This window comes from Ursus maritimus, unplaced genomic scaffold (assembly GCF_017311325.1).
Source record: "Ursus maritimus isolate PB19 unplaced genomic scaffold, ASM1731132v1 scaffold_29, whole genome shotgun sequence".
Lineage (NCBI taxonomy): Eukaryota > Metazoa > Chordata > Mammalia > Carnivora > Ursidae > Ursus > Ursus maritimus.
The window spans coordinates 35,084,228-35,111,644 of NW_024425452.1; the positions used below are offsets into that span (position 1 = coordinate 35,084,228).

Here is a 27,417-nt window from a genome sequence, read left to right on the forward strand (position 1 = left end):
GTGTGAGATTAGGAGCCATCATGGGCTGCTGGTGGATGTGTGAACTCATTCCATGGTGAAGTCTCGTAGCAGTAAGTGTGTTTGAATATGCAGATACCCTAGACTCAGCAATTCTACTCCTGAGTGAGTTATCCTGTGATAACTTTCATGCAGATGCCCATGGAGACTTGTATAGAGATATTCTTTGCAGGGTTATGGATGAAAACCAAGGCAGCGTAAGGCTCCATCAATAAGGAAATGAAGGGAAAAAATGGAGCACGTGTGCAATGAACAGAATACTATACAGTGTTCAGAAGCAACAAGATATGTTTTTTTCTTTTCTCTTTTTATTTTGCACTACAGAAAACAACAACAACCATCAACATACTGTTTTTCTTCACATTTGCATGAAATTATTGCTTTTCCCCTGGAGAAATGACCTGCAGACAAAATAAAAAATAAAAAAGTAGTACCATGTTGCAAAATCTCAGAAGTCAACTGCCTAAAGACGGTTGTTTTCTTGGGAAGAAAACAAATGTCACAAGAGATTAGACAAGAAAATGCAAGGGTGGCAATCTGGGAAAATGACCATTTTCAATGCCATTGACCCAGACTGAGATACGTTTTTTTTCTTTTTCTCTTGGCACCCACTGCCACCACCCGCAAAGGGATGATATTGGATCTGTGGTCTGAAGAACTGGGTTTTTTTGTTTTTGTTTTTTGTTTTTTGTTTTTTTAAAGATTTTATTTATTTATTTGAGAGAGAGAGACACAGCCAGCGAGAGAGGGAACACAAGCAGGGGGAGTGGGAGAGGAAGAAGCAGGCTCCCAGCGGAGGAGCCTGATGCGGGGCTCGATCCCAGAACGCCAGGATCACGCCCTGAGCCGAAGGCAGACGCTTAACGACTGAGCCACCCAGGCGCCCCTGAAGACCTGTTTTTAAATGAAACAAGAGTTGCTTCGAGGAGAATTACGTATGCATACGTACACCTTTGATGCGTGTATCAGCATGCACAGGTCTCAAAACCATAAGTGAAAGAAGTAAAACAGATTTGCAGCAAATATTCCTTATGTAAAAATTTAAAAACATAGTAATACTACATGTTTTTCGAGGATACATATTTTATAGAAATAAATGGAAGTTGGATTGCAAGGCCCCACAGAAGAATGGGTGCTTATGAAGTGCGCGTAAGAGTGGGGAATGGAACGAGGACAAAAACAATGTAATCCAACCTGGCCCAATACTTAATAGTGTGTCATCAACCGAAAAGTCTGATCAACTAGACTCTGGGCCTCTGAGGTTCGGTTCCATCACCTCGATGTACGCAGCCCTAGAACCACGGGAGAAATCTGGACTGGGGGTTCTAGTGTGTGATCATTCCTCGTATTTCTAAATCACATTTGGAATCACATGTGTTTGGCCTTAGCTTCTGCACATTCTTTGAATACTAGTTCAATAACAGTCCATGAGGCAGGAGAGCAGGGGAGCGCAGGGTCATCTGATCCAAGCTTCGTTCCACGGACACGGGAGCTGAGATCACAAGCAGTCTGGGAATCTTCAAGGACTCCTTTCAGCTTCTTGGTTTCTTATTATATGTGAATTTTGTTTAAGCTCACTTGAAGAATCGGTTCCCTTTTCTAAATACTATCTTTCCTCTCTGCGGGGTTGCTTCAAATTCAGCAAAAACAGGGGGATGGAGAGGATTCAAACCAAAACTATTTTAAGTAGAAGAATCTAGGCAGATAATAAAAACATGTTTTTTAACTTATTTAAATTGTGCGCATCTGCACTTCTTTGTTTTCAGATTTTGTAGGTTCTGTGGGTGGTAGCCCAGGAAAAAACACACAGAGACATTTGCTCCGGGACTGCCCAGCATAAACAGCATTACCAGGGCAGATCGGAATGTGCGAGCTGAACACCGACAAGGGGTCAGAATCCAGCCCCAGAGGCCGCCTGTGCACTCGAAGCGTCCACGATTTTCCTGTACCATCTTCCCTATTGAAGGACACACGCGTCTTCAAAAGATACAAAGGTCTGTACTCGCACTTTCAATTAACTACTGCTCTGTGTCCTGGTCACAGCCATCTACCGCCAAGTTGCTGTTTGGGCAACAGTTAATTATCAGCTGTCTGGACTAACTCACCGTAAACATATGACAGTGTTTCATCGCTCATGTTTTATTTAATTTCACTTGTCGTCAAGGTCCTTGATTGGAGCTCTGCGATTTAGATTGAGAGAGGTAGTTATTCCTGCTGTTGAAATCTGCTTGTCACTCACTTTGCGCTCTTCTCCAAAGACCGAGGACGAGCCTCTCTCCCCCACCAGGGCAAGGGCTGGTGCTCTGTAGGGCAGCTCCGGTCAAGAGCTGGGCCGTTTATCCCAACCGCGATGCTCTTGCAAGAAGCTAAACGAGAGACACATGTGGTATTCGGGTGGTACAATCCGTCTTCAGTTAATAATGGCCTTTCCAGGGTGGGATCCCTAACGAGAAGGCCCTAGGACCACTGCCCAAACTTCAGATGGGAAGAATCAGTGAACTCCCACATAGGTTTTGTGAACCATGAAGAAAACTTCCAAGATGAGACAGAGTTTTCCACGGAGCTGGCTGTGTTTTGCCGGATGCTCTGGCGAGGGTACAGAGCACTCGTGTTCCTCACACAGAGACACATGTGAACACACACAAACACTGACACACCGAACGATTCCCCTAGCGCTCCGACCTGATGCAGCCCCGGAGCGAAGCCACTGGGAGAACCGGGCCTAAACCCCAGCTCGGACGCGCAGGGAAGTGGAGTCGGGTGTCAGGAAGACCCTGCACCGCGAGCACATCACCCCGCACCTCTGCGCCTCTGTCATTTGACCAAGACGTGCGTAAAATAGGCTTCCTGCGGAGGGAGCGCACGCCCTCCCGCGCCGTCAGCGCAGCTGTGGGCAGGCTTCCCAGCCCGGAATGGTAGATTCTGCCCCTGACTGAGCCAAGGAGCTCAGAGAAGCTTCCCACTGAAGACCGTGCCCGACCATAAGGTTTTTCAGTACAACTTGAGGGTTTCCTTCTTCAATGGGAGCAAAAAATAACAACAGCACAGTATATAAGAGTAAACAATGGGACAAAAATGTCATAAAGTCAGTCAATAAGCCACGTTCTTAAAACATCAATTTGCCCAACGTCTTTATGTCTATCATTCCCCCAGCCAACACACACACACACACTCTCAAATATTAGCCATTACCAACAAGCATTATTTGGAGCTGATTCTAACAGCTTGTTAGAAACAACACCGAGCTACTAAGCCCATGATTATCTGCTTTCATACACAAGCGAGAAGAAAGAACACCAGTTCCAACACAGTTAATAAGAGGACTTCCGATCATCAAAGTAACAGCAGGACATTAACTGTGCCTTTCATTTGTCGATGCATAATTGTGTAATTAATAATCCATAAAATAAATTATTACACTGATCAGCAAAGCTATAGTCATTTTAGATGCACCAAGCAGTTCTTAGCACTGAACAAAGGTGGGAAAGGAAAAGAAGTGAAGTTAGGCATGGTTCTGGCCCTCAATATATTTGGGGTGTGCTTTAGGGTTCGATGTAGACACAAAATATTGGCATAGTAACAACAGCATCATAAGTGGGAAAATGGTCAAAGGGCTACAGAAGACCAGATGAGGGGGTATATAGTCCATGTATGTATATACCTGTTCCAAATACATGTGTCGGAACAATGGCAAAAACTTAGTGGAAGAAACGGTTTTTATAATCCAATACTTCCCCTCCTATGAAACGACCTTGGGCAAGCTGTCTGGGTAAGTAAGCACCTTGTCTGCTCTGCCTCTCTCATGCTCGCTGCTTTGTTTCAGTTTCTCAAAATCCCCCGCAGCTGGTATCTTATTTTGCCTTCTGGAATATTCTCAGAACTGTGTAGACTGTGTCTTGTTGTTTAAGGACCACTTCCTTATGCCTTTTCCAACCTCCTCATATAAAAGTAGCCCCTCGGGTCACTGTCCTATTCCCTGATTTAATTCACTAACTGAAACTCAGTAAGACACAGGGATGTGACAGGTGACTTTTGGAGCCATGATAACAAATAGAAAAGCCGTGGTTGCATTCAGAAGTGTTTTCCATTTTCTTATGCAGCTGTTTCCTTCTGATCAGACACATCTCCCGCCTCACTCTACACAGGGGAGCAGAGACTTCTCTGTGGACGGGTTCCTGGGAAAACCACGGACTTACGGTAGGAGCAGTCTTGACCAAATGATTTAGTACCTGGAAGTGCTTGGTAACTTAGCACAGTACCCAGTAAGCTACTCACACATTTCTTTTATAATAACAGTTATTTCCTTGATCTTAGTGTCTTAATTTGCTAAGGGAACTGAAGCCAGAATCAGCATCACCAGGTCAGGTGGGAACAGCCTCACGACTAAGCTTAATTGTTAAAATCGAGTCCCATGTTTTTACTAAGAAAGGAATTTTTAAAAATCCAAACAACTCTTACTTGTATTGAGCATTTGCCCTGGGTATTAGCTTGAGCTGTACGACCTGAACTGTGACCCTGACTAGCAGCGTGGCATTGAGCAAGCTACGTGGGAGAAGGGGCCAGATTTCCCATGAGGCGCTCCGGCTTTAAGGAGCTCCGCCATGACACCACATGGAAGCAATGACTCCCTCGCGGGGGAAGCTAAGCAGATTCCAAGAGTGCAAATGCCCCTCCCTTACCTTTCCCTTCTTCTTTCGTCCTTATGTCCCTATGGTCTAGAAGGCTGATTCCTGCCACAGCTTGCTGGAAACACAGCGTGGAACACCATTTGCCACAAACTGGAACACATGTGACCCCTTGAAGAAGAGATCAAATAAGATTAGGAAATGCAGAAACCATTCGCAGGCACACAAACATATTAAAAGGTTTGAGAGATTTTTCAGCAACATGTCCCCCGCCCCCTTTTCAACACAGATTTTTCCTAATCCACAGTGTCGCCTTAGAGATTGTGATCCGTACACATTCAGGTAGATCCAGGTTATTCTCAGAGACGAACTGATTCACGGGCAAGGTTCATAAAATTCAATAAGGCATAAGGGTATGACAGGTCGCTTTCTAGACCATGGTAAAGAATGAAAAGGGTGTGATTGCAAAAACAGCTCCATTTCTTCACTCTGCCCTGCATCCATACTCTTTATTACATGACTCTTCAGCTTTTCCTATTTACAGGGTGGAGTCCGTTTCCCCACCTTTTGAATCCAAAACGGCCCATGACTTGCTTTGGCCAACAGAACACAGCAGAAGGGACCTTGTGCCCGCTGCCAGCCGGTCTTGCATGTTGTTGCTGGCTTCCTTGGAAACCTGTCGTCACTCTTCAAATGAGCCTGGGCTAGCCTTCTGGATGATGAGAGGCGATGTGGCCCAGTCGCCCCCATCACTCCTCCCCAAGAGCCAGCCAATCACTGGACATGGAAGTGAGACCCCCCCCCCAGACTGGGTCAGTCCCCACTGAGCCACCAGCTGACCACAGATGAGAGTGTAAGCCCGGCCACGACTGTCGGAGCTGCCGGGTCAGCAGAACACTCAAGCTGACATGTATACTTGTGAGCATTAACAAGTGGTACTTGTTTCAGCCATTGTTTTGGGGGTGGCTTGTTACCTAGCAATTCAGTAATTGATACACAAGGCAGAACCCCTGTTAACTTCCACAGACAAAAATGGAACTCCCTAAAACACAGGATGATGGTACAATGTAACATATCACTAAAGCAGAGAAGAAAAACTGCAGCAAAATCATTAACATTTCCAAGGCAGAAGTTTATATTCCTCACACCAAGCACAATGCTGCGCACATGGGGTGTTCGAAGAATGTTTCTGAGGAACAAGAGCTTAGTAAGTTGCCATTGTACCTGACAGCCAACTGTACACAAGGACCTATGAGTTATGTGTTCTAGTTTGGGAAAGAGATAAAAAAGAGGCAGTCCTCAGAGCAAGGAGAACAGATAGTGATAGCAGTTAGAAATTACTAGTTTTCCTGATCTGAACTCATGATTCTCATGCTCCTGGGATTCGAGGTGGGCGGCCCTTTCAGCATCTGCGCCCCAGGATTAACATCTGTGTGAACGTGGAAGTGGAAAAAGGCAGAGAGGATGAATTCCTGAATTGTTCTTACTGACATTCACGGATATGGTTCCTTGGATGATTCCAGCTCACAGGTGCACTGGCCACACACTAATTGAAAGAATTATTTTCTTAACATTCTGTGTCATCTGCAAAGGCTTTTGTGAAGAGCATAATTGTTTCAACCAGCTGCTAAGAGCTGTTTTTATTAATTTTTTTTTTAAAAATCAAACAATGCCGAAGCAGAGGGTGTTTGTAATACCTCCCCCTCCACATTCTTTCGGGGGACTAAATGAAAAACAACAACCTACAGCTCGATGAGGCCAAGACCTTTGAAGACCAAAGAATTGGGTTCTGTAAACAGCAACAAGAGAAATGTGTCCTTTTTCTCTCTATTTTTGCCCTCACCCCAGGATCGGCTGTCCTGTGTGCGGCCTGTCTGAGGGACACCTGCTGGGCCGGGTGAAGCTCAGAGAAGTTGCATCCAGAAGCATCCAGAACCCTCACACTCATACCGCCTGACGGAGTTCATCCTGGACTCCTGTTGCGTGTGCTGCGTTACACTCAACCAGATGCCTCAAGTTCTATGAGTTCTGTCTTTGGGGCAGGAGAGCAAGCCCCACATCTGGCTCCGAGGGTGGAGCCTGCTTCAGATTCTCTTTCTCCCTCTCCCTCTGCCTGTACCCTGCTCACACACACTCTCCTCTCTCTCTCTCTCAAATAAATAAATAAATAAATAAAATGAAAATTTAAAAAAAAAGAGGGAAGGAAAGCAAATAATTAGAAGAAAGTAGTGTGATGCTGAGGAGACATTGAGGTTTGGAGGCACTTACAGACTGTCTTTGGGAAAACTTGGAAAGTCTTATACATTAGAGATTTGATTCCATGAGGAGATTTTTTTCAGCTATCAGAGCCCATCCCTTGGAGATGGGTCTCTCGACCCTGAGATCATGACCTAGCCAAAAACAATTCAGAGGCTCAACCGACTGAGCCACCCAGGCACCCCTCTCACCCTCCCTCCCTTTTTGATTTTAAGTCCTTCAAAGTGGCAAGCTAAAAAAAAAAAAAAAAAAAAAAAAAAAACAAAAAAAAAAAAAAAAAAAAAAAGACAACCAGACAAAAGAGACAAGCGAGAGCCCAAAGGAAAAATTATGCATGTGGTCATTCCCATCACGAGAGGAAGTCAGCAGGGATTTAGGAAAAGGATCACAAGAACTAAGGTTGAAAGTGGTAGACTGTACTTCTAGATACTGAAAGAAGATACAGATCAAGATAGAGTATTACGTTTTAAGGCAGCATGGGGCTCTGTGACTATTTGGACTCTTCGGAGATTCTTTAAGGTCAAAATTAAGTGCTCTGAGTGCGGTGTTACACACACTTCCCTGAGATTACAACTTTGTTACAACACACAACTGAAAAAGTCAGCCCAGTCCTCAAAATGTAATGCATTCATCCTGGAGCATGATTTCCTTACCTTTACATTTTTTTTCCTTTTTTCACATTAAAATCAGCAGCAAATTAAATGCAAATGTCTAGAGAAATGAAACACTTGTGCTACAAATTTACACACAGCAAATCAGAAAAAGAGAACGTTACAGTCCCCTCGCGGATTGTAAATCCCCAGACTCCTAAATATGTACACTCGGTGGATTAAAGAGCAACTTAACCTTGCTTGGAGGACTTGGACTTTTGCAATTCCCAGCATATGTTTATTCTTCAAACTAAAAAATTGCATTTCCTTTGGGTTTAATATTAATATGCCAGTTTCTGCTGGTGCTTAAGCTACTTGTTGGAAATAAGTCTGGTGCTTTTAAACATTACCTAGAGCCTTTTAGATAGCTGGAACCCCGTATAAAGGAATATCATCAAAAGGGAATGCCAAATTGTAATTAAATGCCAGATTGTTTTAAAAGACCAAACATAACGAAGCAATCACATTCAAAGTCATATAGGGGCAAACTCAGCCATCGAATTCCAATGGGTTTTGCCATCACTCGTAGACACCTCTCCCAGCAGGCAATCTTTACAGCTAGGTTATTGCTGAGTGTACCATTTGCTCAACTTTAATGCACCACCGAAAGTCGCCGCCCCCATCCTACCCCATCAACTGAGCGTCACGTCATCCTTTCCCAGATGTTGGAAGTATTAGATAAAATGGGGAAATGGTACACTTCCACTTTTTAACATTTCTTTGTAATTGCTTCGCCTAATGTAGCTCTCAATCGCCCCCACCCTTACTGATCTTCCCAGACCAGAAACAGATGTGCCATGTCATTGAATACTCACCACTCAATGATGAAAAACAAGGGAACCCAATACGGCAGGACAGGGTTGAAAGTCACCATGTAGATATTGGATTTCCCTCTGTATTCAGAGGAACGTTGTGTGGAAAACCCACAGAGGGAAGGTAGAATTAGAGCGAGAATCAAAGCTGCCTTTTGCTGAAATTACTTATATAACAGGAGAACGTGGAAGCACCCCCTTAAATCTCCCAACACCCCCTGCTATGGATTCTCCACTTTAAAACGTGTCGTAAGGACTACAGTCCAAGAGTTGCTTTTCACATACGAGGAAATGAGGAAGACTCCAGCCCCCAAAATGTGGTTTACTGGTCAGCCTGAACATCACGGAATGTTTTAGTGTTTAATGTTTTAATCAATTGTTAAAATCTTCATTCTAAAAGATTTGGTTACCTCAGCGAGGAGGCCACCCCCAGAAATGTCCTGTGGAAGCCAAAGCCACAGGGAAGCAGGGGCCCGATGGGTAGCAGCAGGTGATCCAGACGTGAACATCTGCTGCAACCCGCCCCCTCCCTCAGGCAACGGTCAGGCTGCGCTCTGTCACTGGGGACAGCCAGCGCAACGGGGGGGCAGAAGAACAAGGTAAAATGACATTTGGGGGGGGTTGCTGAGTTATGATGATATTCTTTGAAATTCCCAAGCGTTGTGAAGGGTCTTCAAAGGGATTCTCAACTCCAGGATTTAGTGCTCTGGGCAGCCGCCCAGGTACCACAAAATCCCCATGTGTGCATGTCTCCTTTGTTACCCATGTATAGACTCCCCCCCTGACGTCAAAGCCATGTTTGCTCAGCTTGTTGCAAATGTGTTCCTTGCTGGCCACATTCTTCCGTTTTCTGAGTCAGTGAGGTTTCTGCCGAGCTGATGGCACTGAAGCTGCTCCCTTCGTAGAAGGGACGGGGAGGCCGGTTGTTTCTGGGTCGAGCCACATGCTAACCAGGCAAGGCTTGTTTGCCTAAGAACCCTTGTGTTTATTTTTTGTTTCTGTTTGTCTGGCATCTAACCAGCATTGTAGTAAAATATCCCTCATTTAGCTTTGTGAATGGGAGAAGCCCCTATTCACTGTCTCTTGGTGGAGACCTGTTCTAAAGATGGTCTTGAACATAGCTGAGCCCAATATATGGCGAACTTCTCTCTCCACCTTGCAGGGTAACAAATGTAGGGCTGGAGGTGGATGGCAGCCTACTGCTATTGTGCAAGGAACGGTGGTCATCGCGGGCTGTCTGAGGTCTAAAACCTTCTGATTGCTTGCCGAAGTCTTCACTGAATTTATGTACTATAAGAAACTATTAAAAACAAAAGCGGGGATGAAACCATCTCGATTATTGATAAACTGGTTTTAGCTATTTGGAGACTTAGTCATTTACTTCAAGTGCAATGCCAAAGCTTCGTCACCTCTTTTGTAACTTATGATTTTACTGTACAGCCTAGAAAGAAGGGTCTCTGACCAGTAACCTGGTCTGCCCATGTAATTTCTTGGTAAGAATGGGTGAGGACAGAATGTTTGTTACGTGTCTGTGATGGGGCAGACTTTCAACATTTATTATCTGACTTTAATTCTATGAAGTAGTTATTCCCATTTTACAGCTGGGAAACTGAGGTAGAGAGAGCTTGTATAGTTCATTCAAATTCACACAACTGAAAACTGATGGAGTCAGAATTTAATCAAAGGCCAGAATGACTCTAAAAGACTTTTCCTACAACATCGGAGCACTGGAAAAAAGTCTCTGACGCTCTATTCTTTACAGAAAGATCTCATAACTTCATGGCTGACCCCCAACAGATCTGGTGGTCTTGTCATGATCACAGATGTCACATGAAAGCAAGTAGCACTAGCAGCTTCTGATAATCTACTTTGTGACTGACTATTCCTCTGGAATGTCTTGACCATTTTATCCCCATATCTCACCCTAGTGACATTTTCCCTCACCTCTAGGACTGAAGTAACTAACAATGCACTTATTTTCAGAAATGAGTTTTTTTTAAAGGATTCATTTACTTATTTGAGAGAGAGAGAGAGAGCATGCAGGGAGGAGGGGTAGAGGGAGAGAGAATCTGAAACAGGCTCTGAGCACAGAGCCCAACTTGGGGCTCAATCTCAGGACCCTGAGATCACAACCTGAACTGAAACCAAGAGTCAGACGCTCAACTGACTGACCCCCCAGACGCCCCTCGGAACTGAGAATTTAGAGAAACTCTGCGCTCTTTGACAAAAGCTCACTCCTCTCTACCCAGCGTGGCCATTCTTAAAATGGAGGCCCTGAAATCACAGGGGTATTTTTGAGTTATTTGGTTATTTGAATGTTGGTCTGTAAGAGTTATCAAAATATTTAATCAGGTTAAATGGAAACCATACCATTACTTGAGAAATATTTTGTCGGCTAATTAAAACATCAAGGTTCTTTGTGTTTTTACTAGAATTATGGTATGAAATACGTCTTTCATTCATTAAAATGGGAGAAATAATGATTAGCCTTTTAAATACAGTATATTTTATACCGTACAGTATACGGTAGGGAAAAAATGTCTTTTCATGACAGTAATGACAGTACTGAGGGATGACCTGATAAAGTAACTCCTTGGTGGCAGAGAAAAAACCAAGGAAATAATTGACATTAATTGCTTCAACTCAGCACTGACAGGAAGGCAGCTTAGGGATGATACACACTACTTTAGAAACAGGAGATGAAAGTGATTAACCCAAGATTGCCCAAAACATTGGCCAACATAAGGAACAGACCCCAGATCATCTGATTTCAAGCTCTTGATGTCCCCTAAAATATGCTAGCTCACTCATGTTGTGTGCAGAAGCTCTTCCCTAGAAAATTATTCAAAGTTCTGAGAACCTGGTTAAATTTCTAACCCTTCTGCAATTAGATGAGCACGTGTCATACTGTAGGTCTTCAAAGATAAATAGTGAAGTGCCGAGGGAAACAAAATTCATCCAAATTAATTGGATATTACAGGTAAATGTTTGGGTCTAGACCTCCTACACAATTGGGCAAAGCATCCACTTCGTCGGCCACAGAATTTAGATATAGCGGATAGACAGACACACAGCCCCCAAAGAGATTTGTCAATGAGTAGTTAAGAAGCAATATCTCATTTTCACGGAAAACTGTAACCCATGAATAATTTGTAACTTTAAACACAGTTTATTTGGTGTCCTGTTTTCCCCCATTACGTTGTTTCCCATATGGAAATGAAAGATCTTAAAAAGAGTCTGCTACTTGGAATTTTCACCATATTTTTTGTTGCAGGAATGAGGTCAAGACACTCTGAAGAAAGTTGGGTCCATGGGCCAAAATGACAGTTACAGCTAAATGAAACAAAAAATTAAAGGGTGAAAACTTTATTCAGTTCAGATATTAAGTCTTAAAGCAAAGAAATAGCTTTCCACAAATCTGTAATGGACACCAATTTAATCCCCTCTGTTATTAGCTTTTGAAACTCTTATCACAGTGTATTTTGGCGGCCAACCAAAACCAGGATGTTCAGCTTAATAGGTTTAACCTGAATTTTTAAGATTTCCCCTCTTTTGCCATTCAAAGCATACAATTAAACCTCTGGTGAACCACTGATAACATTTCTCTAGGCCAAATTTGCCTTTGGATACAAAAGAAACATTCCTGGAGAATGACATAATGTTGCCACTGGGCCAAAACATGTTGCAGAACATTTTTGCAAATGACAAAATATATTGTTTCAGGATTATATGCAGCATCGGGCTCCGTCACTAACCCGATATTAGCCTGCTGGGACTACAATGACATACTTCGTGGCCAGAGGGGGTGTGCGGTTCGTAGGGATGTCTTTGTGAGACCATCTGTCCCTACATCGTCACACACAGTCTCCATCATTAACGATGGCACCATGAGAACCAGAACTCTAATTCAAAGATTGTATGCTAATATGTGCTATTAGAATTCCCTTCTGACAGTCAACAGGAACATTCCCTCAGTCAATCCTAGCCTGAACTATTGGATCAAAGAAAATAATACATTTGTCCAGCAAATATTTACTGATTACCTAAACTGCCTCTGGCACTATGTAAGGAGCTAAGGCTGTGGGGATCGTACTGAGCTTTCAGTCTTCTGGGTTACAAAAACAGTAATGGACAACTCCTGCCAATGGATGCCTAGGTGTACCTGTGAGAACTATGGAGAAGACGCATGGCGGACGGCTCAGGGCGCTGTAGCTATGGCAGCTTGGGTAAGTTGCCTGATTTCTCTGGGCTTCTTTTCCTTATTTTTAAACGGAGTTAATGATGGTCCCTGTCTCCGAGGACTGCTGTGGGGATTATATGAGATGATCAGTGTAAAAGCTCACAACAGCGCTTGTCGTATAGCATGCTAGCTATTGTTACTGCCACGCCTCCTATTTCATCACCAGTAGTAAAGGAGGTTGGAAGGGCCTTCCCGGGGCACCTGGGTGGCTCAGTCGTTAAGCATCTGCCTTGGCTCAGGGCGTGATCCTGGTGTCCTGGGGAGCCTGCTTCCTCCTCTCCCACTCCCCCTGCTTGTGTTCCCTCTCTCGCTGACTGTATCTCTCTCTCTCTGTCAAATAAATAAATAAAATCTTAAAAAAAAAAAAGGCATTCAAATGTCCTGTGGAGCATAGCAAGGAGAAGAACCCCCAAAAGCTGGCACATGAACACTGAGATGAAAAGTGAGGCTGGGGAAGTAGAAAGTATTGAATGGATGTATTTAACTCAACTAAGATATTTACTGGGGATTTGTAAACACCCCAAAAATGGTATTTCCATTTAAAGTGGGAATCCTAATTGTACGATACCACGTTGACCAAACATAGCATATTTCTGTTCCTATAACGTCAGACTTACAGAGTCATTCACTCACTTATCTGTGTTACAATCCATTCAACATTTACTGAATTCATTCTCTGGGTCAAGCATGGTGTGAGGTGCTGAAGTTACAAAGATGGACAAAGTAGCATCACTGCCATGGGAAGGGAGATAGAAATATGAACGGATAAAATAACTCCTAGAATTACTAAAAAGAGAGATGCACCGATTTCTAGAAAGACGGGAAAGATCCACTAACTCTGTGGAGAAGTGGGGAGGGCATTAAGGAACAGTTTTTGAGGTATGAAGAATACACAGAAGGGGGGGAAAAGAGGAGGGAGGGAAGCACAGGTCCTGAAGGGGAAACAGCATGCAGGAGTGTGGGGTGGGCAGCAAGGCGATGCAGGGAGAATCCACGGGCGACAGCTGGGGATGGTGGGAGAGGTCCAGGGGATGAGGGCTTTCTGTGACTTTGTTCTTTGGCAACCTGGAACTGAAAGAGTATAGCAGAGGCTTCATCACGGGGGCAAACGAGGATCCTTCCATTTTCTGACTGTGGGTCACTGGGACAAAGGTCGTGCATGCACCAATGTGCTCCGTGCTCTGGTGCTGCTGACTTCTCGGCTGTACCATCCCAGCTGCCTCCTGCTGAGGGGAGGCTGAAGGACTGAAAAGGACAGAACTGGCTCCCAGCCTTGTTGCCAAGAGTAAAAGACTCAGAACCCCTGCAGATTGATAAACTGAATCATTGTACGAACCAGAAGGCAGGAATATTTGATGTCATTTATCAAAATCTCACCATATTAGGGTAACTCACCAAAAACAAGACGCAAAGCCATACCTGAAGGAGAGCCTCCAATTCGGGGAGAAATGGAGGAGGTGTAGAGGACGAGCTGAAAGGAAGAACACCAAATGTTCAAGGGTGTTTTCTCTGAATGTTGACATAACAAGTGATTTTATTTGCTTCTCTTTGTTTTGTGGGATTTTCCAAATTTTCTTCAAAAATATACATCGATTTGATGATCAGAATAAAACGTAATAGTCTATGGCCATACCATCCTGAATGCGCCCAATAGCGTCTGGTCTCAGAAGCTAAGCAGGGCCGGGCCCGGTTAGTACTTGGATGGGAGAATAAAACATCATAATTGAAAGTCATATTAAATAAGCACCATCAGTAGTCTGGATAAGGTGGAGGGAACATGGGAAGGAACCCTGGGCCCACCAATTTGTGAGCCTTTGGAGCCAATTATTCAATAGCTTGTAAATACCTTTAATTCATGCCGCCAGATCACCTCTCAACATTTATGTCAAATATAACGTGGATGATTAAGGGAGGTAGGAACAATAAACCCCAATCCCAAGATAATTCCTGTAAAGCACCTACTAGAGGGGTGATAGACCATAAATGACAGTTAGCTCCTTTTCCTGAAACTCAGTGACTTTCTCTCTCATAGAGGAGAGGACACTATTGGCAAAGTAGTGAGACCACATAACCACAAGAAGTTTAAAGGAATATGGAGCCTTCCTACTGAGTAGAGAGCACGAAAATGCAGTCCCTTGTGAACAAGCCCTGAGGGGAATGGAAGCATGTCAATTACGGCAAATTTCAGATTATAGAGCACTACAGCACATTTGAAGCAAAAGTGACTTGCTTGGCCAAGAATGGGCACATGGGCATGTCTAAATCCCTAACCTACGGCTCAACTGTTAACCCTCACATCTAACATGCAGCATCGTGCTCCGCCGAATACCTTGTAAACCCAATTGTGCATAAATTATCATTATTATTTTTTAAGAGGTGAGTTGTTTTGGATGAAATAAGAAGGAAAGCCAAACCAAAAAAGAAAGTGGGGGGAGTGGGGTGGGGGAAGAGACAGAAAGAGAGAGAGAGAGAGGGGAGGGGAAAAAAGGAAAAGAAACACTTGAATACATGCAATTGCAACCATTTGCTTAAGACTGGGAACATGAATGGGAGAAATCATGCAAAATCTGAATGCTTGAGAATCTCCTGATTTCAGCTAAGGTCAGAAGGTCAACGTCATTTTGAGTAGTGAAATTCATCAGCTTGTAAAAGTACAGTAAAATAAGACACTGAGCCGTGAAAGGGGGTACGTGTCTCCTTCCGTGACCAGTTACATTGATCCCTCTACGTCGCCATCCTTCTTGAGTATAACCAAAGGAGCTTTTCACCTCAGTCTCTGGCACTTTCTGTCTCATTCTCGTTCTATCATACCCAAAGCACACTCTCTCCAACTCCTCCAGGATGGCTTCTCTCTTTACTTAATTTAACAGCACTATCCGAGAACCCCAGAAAAATCCAGAGATGTTTCTCAAAGGAAAAGTATCAAATTTATGCCTTGCAAGTAAGGGTTTCATTTTTATAATGCAGAATCAAAATGTTTACTGGAGTGAAAGAATTAATAGCCTAATCAGCTAACTTTTCCTTATTAGAAGGACTTGGGGCTGTAACTTGAAGTGAAATCATTCTCCTGATCCCAATGCCAGTTCCAGCTTGTTGACTTTAATGGGGAAGTATAACACTTGGAAATGTGAAACACAGTGGGTAATATTTGTATGAAATCCTCAAGAACTATGGTACTTTGCTCATGTGGAGTACTATGGCATCCTGCCTGGATCAGGGAACAAACAGTTTAGCACATTAACACTTTTAGGAAACATGCATATAATTTGCTTTGAATGTGGTCTTTGACTTCTAGGAGGAATACCTAATGATTTTCAAACTGACAGACTTCTTTATAAAGCATTTCTTTAAAAAGGTGGTGCCTGCTAAGAAGCTCCTAGCATCAGCATTCTAGAACAAGTATGAACTCCCCTTTTGAACAGGAAGAAGTCCACTAGAGGAAGTTCCAAAGAAATGCCCTAAAACTATGAGTAAGGTAATTTTAAAATAGTTCTTAGGCTGGTCTTCAATTATATATTTTTAAAGTATGTCTTACCTGTAAGTCTTTAATGCCAGGAGTGTATCTGAAAACTATATTCACATCAACTCATGTAACCCTCACAATAGCCCCACGAGCCATGAATTACCATTATTCTCATTTTAGAGATAAAACCATGGTGGCACAGAGAGGTTAAAAAAAAAAAAAACTTGTCAAATTCATTCATCTAATAATTGGAAAAGCCTGAGCAATCTGACTCCAGAGCCTGTGGTCTTAACCACTATACCATAGTGACTTTATGCATGGATGGGTTGAGAGCTTGAAAAATCTTGTAAATAAGTAAATATAAATATTATTGTTAACAGCATTAAAGGTCCAACTTCCCCCTCCCTATTTCTTTTGTAAGTTGGAGAGACTGTATTTACCATTTAATGGCGCTCAAGCTAACTGTGTTAATGAGGTTGATATACACTGGTGGATTGTAATTTTGCTCACGCACGATGATTCCATTACTAGAGGTAAAATATTAACCAATATCAATGGGGGATTTAATCCCTAAATTGATACAAAAATTCATCAGTAGCTTTGCTTATAATGTTAAAATAAGAATTTTTGTTTCCTCTTATTTCCTTTATCATTCTCCATCAGTTTCCATGACTCAAATTTCAGTATGGAATTAGAATTTAAATGATCCACAGACATAACCCACTGCATGGTGGTGGTGGTCATGAAGAAGAAGAAGGAGGAGGAGGAGGGGGTGGTGGGGAGGAGGAAGAGGAATAGGAAGAGGAGAAGGGGAAGAGGAGGAGAAGAAGGAGGAAGAGGAGGGAAGTGGGAGTGGTGGTGGAAATTTTGGTGATGAAATGATCAATGGTGAGGGAGATGAGGGTGAATTTTGATATTACAGAAAGCTAAGGTGGAAAAAATATACGGAGCCTGAGTAGACAAAGCAGACCTAGGTCTGCGCCAACCTTCCAAACACTGAAGCAAATCCCATCTCGAGGAAACAAGGCAGGATTGATAGCTAAAAAGATCCCTGCCAAGTTTTGGCATCCTGACGTTACATGCATACAGAAGTACATGTACTTCCAGGAGAGAAGGTTACTTTTCCAGCATCTTTTCCCTCTGTACCCCTGCCCTCCAAGTAACATTTAAACAGTATTACTTGGACCGTTTCTCCTCACAGACTCAAACTAACCCAGATGAAGGAAGCATCTAGACACCACTATCAATGAGGGTTATGACTCAGGTTAACCAAATGCATGTGGGGTAACGGAAGGCAGGTGGATATTACTTCTTCCTAGGGGACTTTTTTCTTACTTTTGTTTTATCTAGCAGAGCTGTTATTTCCCCCTTAATCGTTGTCTTCTGACCATCTTCTTCCCAAGCACCATATTCTATTTGGTATCTTAAGAGACCACACATGGAGGTCCACACATTGAAAATAAGAAATAACCTAAGAATACATGAGAAATCAATATAAGGCCTGCAAACTTAACCAGACTGTCTAATAAACTCCATACTAAAAACTAGACCATAAAAGATTGGATTCTTCATCAGATTTTCCCTTTCTGAAACTTCAACTGATATGCTGAAGCATTCATTCTGGGTAATTGGAATCAGAACATTTGGAATACAATTTTTTCTCTCCCTGTTCCAATTCTCATCTTCATTTTTTTTATGAATACTTGCAGCCCATCTGTCTATTTTCTTTGATGAATTATTGAGAATTGTCTGATGAAATCATTGTTCCCTTTTTCCAGCCTTAAACTAGCCAGTCAAGGGTCCTGAGAAAAAGAAAATTGTTGCGGATTTGTGTTTTATTTTATTTTATTGAAGATTTTCTGATTTATTTCAGAGAGAGAGAATGCATGTTCACGTGGAGGGGGGAAGGGCAGAGGGAGAAGGAGAGAGAGAATCTAAAGGAGGCTCCATGCTCAGCAGGGAGCCTGATGCAGGGCTCGGTCTGAAGACCCTGAGATAATGATCTGATCAAGAGTTGGAAATCGAGTCGGCTGCTTAACTGACTGAGCCACCCAGGTGCCCCTGCATTTGTGTTCTAGATCAATCCTTTCAGAGTCTCAGAAGAGCAGATTCCAGGTGGCTGAGGTTGGAAGCCGGAAGTCCAGGTTGGAGGCTGTGGTAGCCCAGGTACAGCTGACGAGCTGGGGAGCCAGGACAGTCGAGTCAGGATGGGGAAGGTAGGAAAGACTAAAAAATTAGATTTAACAATTGAATGAATATGTAGGAGGAAAAGCAGTTTCAGGAACAAAGATAAAGATTTCATTCTCAAACAAGTTGAGTTTGTGGTCCCTGTTGGTGAATCAGGTAAAAAGGTCCAGCAGAGAGTTGTACTGACGTGAAAGTCGGGGAGAAGTCTGTGGAGGCGTCAGCAGCCTGCAGGTGCCTACAATGAGAGCAGACGAGATCACTCAAGGGGAGTTCACGGTGTGAGCAAGCGGGAGCTCAAGGACGGAACGCTCAGCAAGAAAGACGTAAGGGGGAGGAAAGAACAAAGTGCCTGTGCGTGATAATGTGCCAGCTACAGTCTGTTAATAGTCAGGACTGGCCTCACCCTTCTAAGCGGTACTGCAGGGGCTGAAAGCGTAGAAACCTCATCTGTCCAAATCCCTGGACAGTAATGTTTCATTTAGATTCTGTAGATAGGAGGCACTTACATGTGAAGTAGAAGATGTGGTTCCCCGAGGGCATGGGTCGGTGGTGGACTTGGAGATCTACCAGAAGCTTCTAGCAACGTCTTCAAATCATCCACCTCACTCTGCAGGCAGCTGAGTTTTGGGCTGTATTTTACTACAATTCTGTAAAGCTAGCAGCAGCTTCCTTAAACTCTGCTCCCTGAAGTGAAAGCCCCTAATACCCTATATTAAATCTCTTCCTGCTCAACATACAACGCAGTCTGTCTTGATGAGCAAACCTTTCCTAATATGGAAAGAACAGAGCCACCGAGGTACAGAGACAGCAGGCTGACAGTACGTGTTACGTGAAAAAAGTAGAGACAAGGGCAAAGACACAATCTGGGGGGTAAAAAAAAACAACCCTTATGGCAAGAAAGGCAACATCTCAGATGGCAGGTGAAAGGAAGATGGGTCAAAGTCATGAACGAATGTGTGTATGTGTGCTTTCTGACAAGACAGACCTAAGTGTGTTTATAAACTGAGGCAAGAGCCATCACAAGGGGAGAAGGTGAAGATAAATGAAATAGTAACCAGGACTGATGAAATCAGGTCCCAGAAAGAGTTAGGGTGACTGGCCGATAGGTTGGCCATAAGCAGGAGGAGGGATATTCTGTTCTTCTAAGACCATGGCAAGGAAAAGGAATATGCACCAGGAAGTTAAAAGAGGTTTGTCTCCATGAAGTAGGTTCCAAGTGCAGAGGACGTCTGTGTTTGGCCACCCAGCATCCATGTCACCCTCTTTTGGTAATCAAACCCTGCTTTCTCTTGCAGACCCACTCTTTCCCTTCTCAGCCCTGTAACTCTGGGATGGAGCTCACAACCCAGTCCTTACCCAATTGGAACGTCACATTCCACTGTCTCTAGGGACTGGTCTAGGCCTGCGTGGCAACTGGGGCTAATAGCGTGTGATGGGATACTTGCTGCGGCTTCTGGTTAAGAGGCAGGTAAACTTTCCCACAGGGCTCCAGGCAGAAGGGATAGGAGTTATCTTGTTTCCGTGGTGGAAAGAGCCTCTCTGAGAATAGGGATAAACGAGAAGGTACAGAGCTAAGAGGAGACACTGAGGAAAATCCCGTCCTGGTGATTTAGATCAAGCCTCTGTTCTGAGCTTCATTTGAAGATAGGTCTTTTCTTGGACTTTTCAATTAATTTAACCAATAAATTCTACTTTTCCTTAAGCTCATTTGAGTTGGGTTTTCTCTCATTTGCTAAAAGAGTCCCAAACCATAGAGTGAGGCTGTCTGCTGAAAGTAAAGGAGGGTGGAGATTATACATATATACATATATATATATATATATATATATATATATATTTAAAGGGGTTTGGGGCAGACTGATAGCATGAACAGCAAAGGAAAGGATCTTAACCAATAATCACCCAGTTAGGCCGTAAAACACAGTTCAGTTTGGCTGAACTCAGCCACACTAATGTCAAGCCCGAGTCAATAATTTGGTTTTTTAATGTTCTCTGTGGCAACGAAAGGAACAGATTTTTTTTCATCACTTGCAATTGCCTTTATGAAGTATGGACGGCCTTCGGCTGGGCTCATATGACACCTAACATCTGGATAAAAATTGAAAAATGTGATGTCAACCATGTGTTTTGTCAAACACAATTACAAACCCCTGGGTAGTTAGAAAATATCTAATAATTGTTTCAGATTTCATCTGAATCATGTGTACACAGCACTTTGTGACTCCAAACTTTCACAGAGTTAAGGAACATAATCTCTGCACCCACCATTCCTCTGTTTTACAAGTCAGCCCCCAGCCCAAACATGATGTCAGCTTTCCCCCCACTTAATATTTCCCCTGTGTGGTGTTTCCTCGAAGCAAATGCATCAAAATTTCAACTCCATGAGCAACCGTCCGTGCTGGAGCCCCAGGTCTTATATTCAACGCTGTGTTGCATCAATGGAGGTAGAATTTAGGACATTTGAGTTGGAAAGTGAGTGTAGATCTGGAAAGGCAAAAACAAATCTTTTATTTTACCGAGAATGTAGCTGACGTTCGGAAAGGTTAAGTCACTTGTGCAAAGGTCCCATTGCCAGTTAGTGGCTGAGCTAAGGCTTGGACTCGTGATTTGGGTTCACGACACCATTTTGTCTCTACCTCGACCTGTCCGAACCTGCACATTGGGGTCACATTACTATTCTGCAAGAAGGTGTACTTTGTGGCTATGAACCTATTTAGAGCTGCCCAAAATAGTGCCAGTCATCCCTAAACATCCAAAAAAGTTGAGTCCAAACATCCAAAAAAGTTGAGTCTTCAGATATATAAAAAGTCTCTCTGCATTATTAAATAGCTAAGCACCATAGCTATCATCTGTCTACCCACCATTCCTGGTATTTATTGTTCAAATATTTAATGCCAACTCATGTGGCCATTACATTTAAAGGGGCTTTTACATGCATTATCTCATACATGTGATTCTCTTTTATGTTTCTGTAACAATTTTATGTTTTTGCTATTACCTTGTGGAATGGAACGTAATATGACAGTCAAATACATTCACGCAATATGATCTCATTTGCACTAGGCAGGTCAGACTTATCTTTATTTCATATAAATACATAAAATAGGGAGCTTAAATCTCTGTTTTCTGAGGGAAGTCTCTGAGTGGTCTGAGAGTACAAGGTCATTTGTTCAAGCCTTGGGGAGATTATGACCCTATGACTTCTTGCTCATTAATTTGTTCAATTAGAATTGTGATACAACCAACTATTCCATAACAAAATTTCCATTACTTCACTATGTTTAATCATTATCATCAGATGGAATGTTACAAATTCACATAAACATGGTTCTGAGCTAAGGATTGTGCAAACAAGCTAAATAATTTATTTTGAATTAATTTCAGAAAAAAATGTTTTGTAATTTTCCCGATGCTTTATAGTTAGAATCAAGATCATGAGTTAAAATAAGACTTACAAAGAGGGGGTTTTGGCTCAAAAACCTAAAGAAATGAACCAAAAGTTTGGAAGTTGAAGCAAGCAGTATATATTTTGCTCTTTTTAAGTCAGGAAAGATAAGAGATGGAGTCAAAAATTTAAAAGAACATGATTTTAAAAAAATCATTATGTTTGTCAGTCTCACATTTTTTAACTGCAAAAAATAACATTCACGGTAATTATCAAGCAACCAACCAATCAACCAACAAACATTCACCAAACACAGTAAATCTAGGGCACGCATTACGATCAAGCACAGCTCCAGCTTCCAAGAAGTTTATGATGCAGTAGAGATGATAAGACGTGGAAACAATCAGTGGAAAATATCCAATGTCATCTATTTAAGTGATGAATTATCGTCCTTCTCCCTCATCCTCTAGTCTACCACTTAATAATCGGTTAGGACATTGCCTGAAGCTTCTTGTGATCTGTCCCATCTCGTATAAAGGAGCATGCATTCTTCGTTCCTAGTGTTCAAACCTGAAGTCAGTACGTTGTTTATGATAAAATGGCTCTTCATTGTGAGGACTTGAAGTTTATAAAGCATATATATATATATATATATATATATATATATATATATATATACTATTATCTCAAAGAAATAATTCAGAAACCCTGTAATGTTTTGGTGGCAAAAATGTTTCTCTCCATTTTGCAAACAAAGCAGCTTAGGCTGAGACAGAACACTTCCCTTGAGGTGCTCAGTAGTGCCAAGATAATCGCGGCATAGTGACATTTAATGTAAACTTCAAGTTTAATACTAAGGATTTTCAACCTGAAAGTTGAGAGAACTGGTGAAAATCCTAACTTGACCACTTATTATCTGTGTCATAGAGAACCTATCGCTTTCAGTCTCTCTAGGCTCCATTTCAGAAAGAGCTGCCTACGAGAGTAAAATTAAGTTTAGATGAGTGATAGAAAACCAAAAATAAGAGTGACTTCAAAAAGATAGTTCATTTCATTTGCTCATAAAAGAAGTCTGGAGTGAGCACCCCGGGGCTGGGATGGTACCCATGACAATGTGTTTGCAGAACTCCCTCCCTCCCCTGCGCCCAACCAATGACTGACAGGACTGCGGCCCAGACCTGGGAGCCCCTCAGGAAGCTCCGTCCACCCCGCTCTTCCTCCTGCCTTCCCGGGGGATCAGACTGGCATTGTGATCCCCAGCCTCCTCCAGCCCCTTCCCTATTTTCTCTCACACAGACCACTTCCCTTCATAAAAACCTTGCAAGTTTAACACATAATATTTTGAAAAGAAATGTAACTCATGGAATTTCTTTCTTTTTAAATATTTCATTTATTTATTTGAGAGAGAGAGACAGAGAGACAGAGATAGCAAGAGAGAGCACAAGTGGGGAGGAGAGGGAGAAGCAGGCTCCCCGCTGAGCAGAGAGCCCCAGGCGGGGCTCCATCCCAGAACCCCGAGATCATGACCTGAGCCAAAGGCAGAGGTTAAACCGACTGAGCCACCCCGGCGCCGCACTCATGGAATTTCTTGATTAAAAAGACTTTTTTGGCAGAACCAAATTGTGCTAAGTAAGCACATTTTTAGGATCGTGTCTTATGTCCATGTCAACCTCCACAAAAATCCAACTCCTCCTTGTGGATTATTTTTAACTCGGACAGCCACTAAATATTTTATATCATTGTTTCTTTTTAGGTACGATGGCAACAGTTTACTAAGCTTATAACTATAGAGTTGGGATAAGTACCCCACAGCAATATTTTTAAAATTCAAAATCATATACATATATATTTGAAGACTCTATTACTAAAGGCCCTTTATGTTTAAACTTTTTGCTCATTCATTTGAACAATATCAAATTTTGTGCACCTACTATGTGTTGGATACAAAATTAAGCACTGCAGAGACAGAGATGAATAAAATATATCCGGCCTCAGGAATCTTGCCATCTGATCTACAGAGAAACACCCCTAAATACCACGTTTCCTTAGTGGGAATCCTGAGTGCGGGAGGAACACGGACTGACCCCAAAAGGGCCTGGTTGCTAACAGACTGCCGCCCTGCTTCCTCAGTTACCCCAAGATGTCTGTCTGTGCACAGGGCGACTCTACGGCCATCCGGGGCAGCCACATAACCGAAACACGGCACACCTGAGCTTTTTTCTCCAAACGCGTCACAATAACCCATGTGGAAAGACAGCTGAAGGGAGCAGAGGGCTGGCGAGGAGATAAGACGCCAGAGGTGAGATCTAGGGCGGCCGAGAGGACAACCTGCCCGTCGGGGTCTGACACAGAGAGAAGTCTGGCAAGTCATTAGACATCCACAAATGCCAGACGGAAGTACTGGGAAGGAGAAGGTCCCAGGAGAACGACTGGAAGAAAACACAGGCCTGTTTTTGTCGGGTTTTGTTGTTGCTGTTAATTTTGCATTTCCCAAGAATCATTCTAGCATGATCGGGTATTGTCCTCAAGTTCTTTCTTGCCAGCTCACACGATGGCAAAACGTAGAGCTGCTGGATTCCTCAGGTGCATCAACTCAAAATTGCTTTTGTAAAAAATTGAAAAGCATTTAAAAGAAAATTCAATTTAGCTAGTTGCAGTTATTTCTGAATAAATCATATTTCTGAATAGATATATTTTATATTGAATATATCAAATATGATCATTTTATGAGCAAAACAAGTTGTTGAATCCATTACATATTTTAGTGCTCTCAAGTCCGTACTAAAGCGACTTTAGCTCTGTAAAAAGCTCCTAAAAAATAAATATTGCTTATGTTTCAGATTTTGCCAAAATCCCTTTTCTTTCCCAGCTTAGTTCTTTTTACGGAAATTCTATTATTTTATACAGGAACACTTATGGAAAAAGCAAGCAGTTGTGAATGGCAAGGGTCCAAGGAGTAGGTAAAGCTCAATTAGACTAAGCAGAATCCAGAGAAGCCCTGACGAGACAGTCATACACCTATTTTGTGGCTCTGCACAACTCCTAGGAGAAATCTCAACGCCCACATTCCTTTGACTTCAATGGAGGGAGGATGGACGGTTGAGTGGATAAGATCCAGGAAAGGGACAGAGAGAGCTGGGAGAAGGGACAAGGCCACTTTAGAGCACTTAGTGTTGGAGAAAACCTGAAAGGGAAGGACCTGGAGTCTAGGAAGCTGGTGACCTTAAAGCAGTCAAGAAAATACACAGCAGATTGTCTTTGTCTTCAAAAATAAATAGTTGGAAGAGGCAGACACCTGAACTAATGAAAACTGGTTTCTTATGACTTTCTCTGAGGAAATGAAAATAGCTCACATACATTCATGGTAGATACAGATGTCTAGGAAATTAATTAATTGCAAGTTGGCCCTGAGGGTTGCTAGGACATCACGGAAGGTGGGGTGTGGGGTGGGCACACACACCCTGGGATGCTCCACTCCGACAAGTCCTTTCTCCTCTCTGAGGGGCCGCTTTCCCACAGACTGGTGCTCCTGTGGCCCTGGCCCTGGGCCTTGACTTTGCACAGCATCTGCCTTGGGACTGGAAGGGAAACTGCGCAAATTCTGTGGCAAGCAGAATTCTGGCGGCCACCCCACAGCTGGGCCGGGAGGCTGAGGCAGGTTGAAGGTGAGAGGCGGAGCGCTCTCTGAGAACTCAAACATCACCTTCTTTGTCAGGCTAGCCGGAAGGAACCTTCTCTCTCCTCACTTGAGCATTTTGTGTGTCCCTTTTCTCGTTCCTCTTGATTAGCTTGCATTCATTGTTTCTGAGCTTGTCCTTTCTCTCTTCAAAGACCACAGGGGTCCTGAAGGCAGCATCCACTTGCTTCACTGGTCCGCTGGCTCACAGTCCGTGTTCATCAAATGTTGGCTCGAAGGAGTCAGTGGGGGACAGAGAGTGGAACGTGTCATGGCGATATCTGCGTCCACTGTCTCTACTTCCCCACCACGAACTCTCTCCTCCTGTGCTGCTCTCTCGCTCTCTCTCTCTCAATCTCTCTCCCAAAAGCTCCCTTAGAAAGGTTAGAAAACACCCCCCAGGCAGCTAAATCAGAAAGCTTCTCATCTTTTACCAGCCTTCGGTGCATCTTCAATATACATTATGGTCTTCCTTCCTTGTTTAGGAATATCTCACTCTCCTGGCTTCTCTTGTTTCCTCTTGGATCATTCATTCTCAGTCTTCTCTGCCTTTTCCTTCTTTCATATTAGCTATCAGCCATCCAGAAACACCAATTTTAACTCACTTGATTAAATTTTACAGAGCACCTGCTGTGGGCCAGGTATTGTGTTCATGCCCTAGAAGAAAGAATCGGATCGTTTGACGTCAGCTGCCATGTCTGTGAGAATGTGCTGAACCTGGGATGAAAGAGGGGGCCAGCTCCTCTTGCCCAGTAAATGTGATGCTGGCAAACAGAGAGGGGACCTCGCTGTGGTTCAGGAAACAGGATGGCTTGGTATGCCAGCCTTTCTAGATCATGGACTTCACCCTCTCTCTTTACCGTCTTCCCCTGGATGGCTCTTCCCCTGCTGGGTACCACATATCGCCACCCACATACATGCCATTCTTCCTCACAAAAAGTGCCACCCTCCGGTCCCTTTTCCCACTTGTCAAGTTAAATTCCATTTGAACAAATTCCATTTCAGTGAAAAACTCTTTACAACAAGTAAGTGATCTCCAAATCCCAAAGCATTGCTGAAATGACCCTTTCCTCTGATGACATTTCCTGATTCTCACCAAAAAAAAAAAAAAAAGTTGCTTTGTAATTTTGCAAACCATTTCCTCTGTAATTCATCCTCGGTTCAGGACAACAACCCTGCAGACATCTCCCATAGGAAAATCTCTGTGCAGTAAACAAATAAAAATACTACAGAGCCTCTGCCCTATAGAGGCTCCCTCTTTGGCACACGGAGTAAGACCAAGTCCAGACAAAGAGTCAGTTCTTTTGCCCAACATTTCCACCGGACTCCAGAACAAGTGCTCCCCACTGAGTAGCCAAATCCTTTCTAAAAGAGTTGAAAGATCCCTCCCCAACTCCACAATTTCTTGAAACGCCAGGATGAGATCCCCCTCCGCAAGGCAGCGCCCATGTGAACAGGATCCAAGCGGCTGGCCCCTCTTACCCCAAAATCAAGCGCAGTTCTCTGCTCCTGCCTTCAAAGAATGGCTCTGGTGCTCCCCAGCAGACCAGGAGAACACGAGGGGACTTCCCTGTGCTTGACTGCAGGCCACGCTGAAGCTTTCCAGGACGCACAGCACCTGGATGAATGGGTGGAGAGGAGAATGGAACAGGGGTGGAGCCCAGAGGCATTCTAGGGTCCATAAAGAGTGTCTCCAACTTTTTCTCAAATGGCTTGAATTTGGCAAATCCCAAAATACTTTTTGCCAAGAACTTTTGTGCCTTAATTTCTTAAACCCATGTGAATTTCAAAGGAAATTTGGTCCGTATGTTTCTGATTCATTTATACTTAACTCATCACAAAGTTGTTGTGAAATAGCCATTTGATGTCCAAGAAGCCTTTAGAAGTCCTTTCCTACGCCTTTTCTCCCTTGCCAACGCTAAATACAATTCCAATCCAGAATCTCTTTAAGTTGGATCTAAACTCAGAACTGAAAGAGAACTCTTGTCTTGATAAAACATTCTTGTCAGCAAGTAGATGATTTAAGCCCATGGGAAACAGAATGCCCTGAAGCTCCTGAAACTTCCTCCAATTCAGGACTAGTTTTCTCCTTTCTGAACTCATGT

General features: G+C 43.1%; 1 long non-coding RNA gene across 2 annotated transcripts; it reads right to left on the bottom strand.

Annotated features, from left to right (window-relative positions):
* Positions 1 to 241: 241 nt before the first annotated feature.
* Positions 242 to 27,028, bottom strand: LOC121105724. 2 transcript variants are annotated; one of them, XR_005838372.1, is made up of 3 exons: positions 26,795 to 27,028; positions 4,698 to 4,814; positions 242 to 419 (listed from the first exon to the last, which is right to left on the bottom strand). It is a non-coding gene; the product is annotated as an uncharacterized LOC121105724 (long non-coding RNA). The 2 variants fall into 2 exon arrangements; XR_005838373.1 differs by lacking the exon at positions 26,795 to 27,028 and adding an exon at positions 14,021 to 14,191.
* Positions 27,029 to 27,417: the final 389 nt, after the last annotated feature.